Source organism: Rattus norvegicus, chromosome 3, assembly GCF_036323735.1.
Source record: "Rattus norvegicus strain BN/NHsdMcwi chromosome 3, GRCr8, whole genome shotgun sequence".
NCBI lineage: Eukaryota > Metazoa > Chordata > Mammalia > Rodentia > Muridae > Rattus > Rattus norvegicus.
Window position 1 is genome coordinate 88,923,618 of NC_086021.1, and position 5,366 is coordinate 88,928,983.

The window sequence follows — 5,366 nt, forward strand, 5'->3', positions numbered from 1 at the left end:
ACATTGTATATTTTTCCATTTGTTTTTTTTTTCTTCTTTTTGTTTTACTTTGTTTCGGTTCAGTTTTTGAAATGGACTAGGATTTCTCATGTAGCCCAGGCTGGTCTCCAACTCATAATGTAGCTAAGGATTACCTTAAATTTCTAATCCTCATACTGCAGTTACCAAATGCTGAGATTGCAAGGTTTCTGTCTGCTGGGGATTGAACCTAAGGTCTCACACATAGTCAAGCACTATACCAAGTCAGCAACATCCCCAGCCAACATGTTAATGATATCCCCAGGCCTGCTCTGGACAAACACTTACTTTCTAACTTCTAAACTGCATTTGGACATTTAATATAATAATATAAACTGGATGACAGATATTAGACTCAATCAACCAGGGAAATGAAGTTAAAACAACTCGTCTGAGATTCATTTGCTTCTCCCAAATGATGGAGTGGGATTTGAGTCTGCTCTCAAATGCTGACAAAATAGAAGTCATAGAAAATACAATAATACCCAACAGGTAGTACTTATCTGTGGAGAATAAACATGATTTAAGATTGTTTACAGGGTCCCCTTCCTTCTTCCTCGGCACTACCTGCACACTAGCTGCTATTTTGCGGCATCATGACTGCCCTCCAGTCTCTGGTGACGTCCAAGATTGTCAAAAAGAGGACCAAAAAGTTCATCAGGCACCAGTCAGACCAATATGTGAAAATCAAGCAAAACTGGCAGAAACCCAGATGCATCGACAACAGGGTGTGGAGAAGATTCACGGACCAGATCCCAGTACCCAACATTGGTTAAGGAAGCAACAAGAAAACTAGGCACATGCTGCCTAGTGGCTTCCAGAAGTTTCTGGTCCACAATATCAAGGAGCTGGAAGTGCTGACAAAACTTGCTATGCTGAGATTGCTCACAATATGTCCTCTAAGAACAGAAAGCCACCATAGAAAGAGCAGCACAGCTGGACGTCAGAGTCACCAATCCCAGTGCCAGGCTACACAGCAAAGAAAATGAAGAGATGGCTTGTGTTTGTGTTTAAATAAAACATCGAAAACTAAAGAAAAAAGAAAGATTGTTAACAGAAGTAAAAAATATTATCCATAGATTTGTGGGGTAAAGTGTCTGATAAGCACAATACATCATCAGGGTATGAAATGGGTATATCCTAAGCTCCATTTTTTCCCCCAGGAACCATATAACCACACACTAGAATCTGCTCGCACTTCACAATTCAGCATCCTAATTGGCAAATATATTACCAAATTTCTCTACCTCATTCTCTGGCTGCCAGTTTCCAGATGGGAGAGCTAGAGTAGTGTCTGAAACGTTTCTTTTATCTATAAATACTTTCTTCCATTTCATCTGTTACAAATGTAAAATCTCATTAAACTTCCTTATAGACTGAACTGTGTCTGCTCACATTTTACATGATGCAGTCCTATTGCCTCATACAATAGTATTTTGAAATGGGGCCCTTAAAGAGGTAATGGCTGATGTCCTTGTAAGAAAAAAGAGTGTGCATACATGGAGGGAAAGGGGAGGAGCATGACCATATAACAAGAAGTGGGCCATCCACAAACCAAGAAGAAATACCTTAGGAGAAACCAAAGCTTCTCACAACTTAATTTGGGCTTCTTCCCCAGTCTCTGGAAAAGCACATTTCTTATTGGTATCACAGTCTATAGAGTATTTCTGTTACGGTAGCACCAGCTGACTACTAGAAATCTCTTATAATCTTAAATTTCCCTCAGTGTTGCTTCCCAGAGAGCTTAAAGTACATATTTAAGAGTAGAACTCAGCATATTAGCTTAATTAAGAAATTATTTCTCAGTTTATGGGATCAGATAAGAAAATATCCCATTTCTTTTCAATGAAGTAGCTTGTGCAGAAAATGCACATATTTTCAAGGTGTGGCTATTACACAAACCATAATGTTCCTACCCTCTTAGGATCCTGTAACAATAAAGTTCTAGATAAATGGAAGAGAAAAGGGCTCTGCTGTGTTCCTCGGGGCTCTGTGAGTTTTAAGTACACAAACATGAAATAGGAAAGCTACATCCATTCTGATGACTCCAGGTCTCCAAGATACTAGAGCTTTCTCTTTCTGGTTCTAAGAATGGCCCTTTTTATCTATCTGTCTCCACAGATGCACCAGCACCTCCCCTAACTAATGAGCATGCTTCCGTTCTTGACTCTAGCTGTCTTCAAGATAGAAAGTCAAGAATCTACTTTGGAACTGCCAAGTGATCTGTAAGTCATTTGATCTCTAAAGCAGAGAGCAAGGCATTCAAGAGAGAATCAGTCTAGGCAAGTTGGGGCTGTCCATGCACGTAGAAGCTGACATACCAAGGAGATGCATGCGAATATGCATGTGCATGTGTGTGGACAGGGGCTGGAGAAGCCGCATCTGTAAAAGGCAGAGATCCTAAATTTTAAATAATCTTGCACCTATTGATGTGAAAATGAAAGTCGGAAAATATGCTGACTAGATTTATGTCAACTTGACACAGCTAGATACATTTTAGAACTCGAATCATGAGACAATGTCCCCACTAGCTGATCCTGTGAATAAGCTTGTGGAGCATTTTCTTTACTGATGATTGAGATAGGGAGTCCCAGGTTGGGGGGGGGGTGCACGGCTTATTATGGGCAATGCCACAACAGGACTGGTGTTCCTGGGTGCTATAAGAAAGTAGGCTGAGCAAGCCGTGAAGAGCAAGCCAGTAAACAGCATTTCTCCATGGTCTCTGCATCAGCTCCTGTCATCAGATTCCTGTCCTGCTGTGAGTTCCTGCCCTGAATTCCTTGATGATGTAATGTAATGTGGAAGTGAAAGTGAAATAAAGCCCTTCCTCCACAAGTTACTATTGTTATGGTATTTGATCACAGCTATAGGAACCATAACTAACAGTAACTGTCTTAGTTTTTAAAGATGTATTGAAGACACTACATATTTATTGATAGTTAAATTTCTCCTTGATACTTAATAAGATTCTCAATATAATTCTATGGGCAGATATAACAAATCAATGCTTCCATCTATCCTTTTAGCACTATAGAGAACAAATTGGAAACCTCTTTAATCAATAAAATATGAAGGATTCTCTTCTATATATCCTTCTCTTGATATTCTCTTGATATTCTCTTGATATCTCTTTAATATATCTAAAGCAGAAAATAAATTTGATTCCAGAATCTAGGGTACAAGAGAAATCACTTAAGATCAACCAGAACAAAGCAGGATTTTCTTGTCTGAATAGTTTTAAGACGAGAATAAACAAAGCTATACAGTTGAAAAGAGGATAAACAACTAATCTTGTTTTGCTTTTTTTTTACAACATAGTTTATTTTTAATAAGAGTCTAAAAGCTCCCTTTGATCTCCAAAAGCCGTAAAAATAAATGTATAATACTAAATATACTATGTTCTTTAGAAAAGTCATGGGGAGGGGGAAAAGCATTGACTGGTGCTTAAATGAAAATCTGAGGGCAATAGTCTTGTTTTCCTGGATTCCCTGAAAGCAGGTGTTCTGCTTTGCTTATTAAAAGTATTTACAAGTCTTCTCTTTTTCTTTTTTTTTTTTTCAGAGCTTAAGATCAAACCCAGGACCTTGTGCTTGCTAGGCAAGTGCTCTATCACTGAGTTAAACCCCCAACACCACAAGTTGTCTTAATAACTGGGACAAACAAGGTATGAAGCATTAATGCATGTGGTAACCAAACAAAATGGATACAGAAAGAGACACCAGTGTTTTTGTTGGTCATAGGTAGAATGTTAGAATGCTCTTCTATCACTCTCTTCCTAGCTCTTCCACCTAGGAAGAGATAGCACATAGTGCCCTAGGTTGAGATAGTAACAGGTGTAAGCATAGCAACTGAAGGTCTGCAGGGTCTGTCTCTATCTTTGGGATGAAGGAGAATGACCCAGCACTGAAGGTTCAAGCCAACCTTCAAAGATTTCTCTGAGTTCCTGAGGCCAATTCTGCTCAGAGGAACTACTCTCCCTAACTGGTCATCTTACTTCTGGTGACAATGGGCTTCTTTTGCTGTGCAGAGTAAGCTAGAAAGACCAGGAATTAAGTTGAAACAGAATAGGAAAAAGTATGGCAGGGCAAGCACGGGTCATCTGTGTGACGGTGAATGCCTCAATCGTTATCCTATCAGCACAGTGTGTTAGAGAGTAGACACAGAGTAAAGAAAGCTAATAATGACATCTTTGGTAAGTGAATGTTTATTAGTGCCAGGAACTGTGCTCATGGTTATACATGGATTATGAACAAAAACAAGTCCACATACCACTAGCCCCATTTTACCAATGAGATACAGAGACTTTATTAATGCATATAGCCACAGCAAACACTCCCCAAAAGTGGAAGTCTAAGTGAAAATCACCCAGATTGATTTAAGAAATTCTGATTATAAGTACAGTCTCCTTCTTTAAAATAACTGTATAAATTACAAAGTTTGACAAAGGAAAAAAGATTTCTACCATGTTTAAATACTTTTCTAAAAACTACGAGGCAGAGTCTTGTGGCAGAATGAAGGATGCAGATGCTCTCCAGTCAACAAATATTTTTTAATTAAGCCTTTGGAACAAAGATTGACTTTGGAAATGTAATCCCTAAAATGAGATGCAGATTCTCTGACTTTCACTAATCCCTTTTTTTTTTTCAATTTACAATTACAGAATCTTTGGAAGCAGAGCAAGGACAGGAAGCAGCATGCCCAAGTTTCATCCCTTATCAGGCGGGGAAGAACAACAGTTTCCAAAATAAATATTATTTTGAAATCACTTTATACTAAGAGTGCCAGAAGACGCTGTCAGAGCCTTACAGTGAAGAAACAAACATGTGATATAATACACTCAGCCCCATGGTGAGCGGGGAATTACAGATGCCAACTGCAGTCTGATAGCCAGGAGAGCTAGAGCTGATCAACTCGGCTGATTGCTGGAACTCTGAAAACATCTTTTTCTAAGGGTAACTTAACTACATGGACTTTGCAAGAATTTTAAATAGTCCACTTCTAATCAGTGGGCTAACTTGTCTAACACAATCTTAAAGTAGTTGCTAGACTATAGTATGCATCGCCCAGAGTCTGGATAAACTGAGAGTGAATACCATTTTCACTGACTGGGAAAACAAAGACAGCTCATTTACTCTGAATATAGGGTAAAGAAATGCAGTAGTTTGGAGATAGGGAACATTAAATATTGCAGCCTGACATTTCCTGTCTACTAATGAAATGTAAAATTGTAGAGAAAATAATACCTAAAACCCAAATATACTTTTCCCCACATAAAAGATCTAATTGAAGTATAGTATTCACACTGAGGAGTCCATGAACATTTACAACACTAAACATGGAAACCAAAC

At 38.6% G+C, this 5,366-nt stretch overlaps 1 pseudogene; it reads left to right on the plus strand.

The window, feature by feature from the left end:
• The first annotated feature begins 614 nt into the window (after positions 1 to 614).
• Rpl32-ps13 (ribosomal protein L32, pseudogene 13) lies at positions 615 to 1,304 on the plus strand (annotated as a pseudogene).
• The last annotated feature ends 4,062 nt before the right edge of the window (positions 1,305 to 5,366 follow it).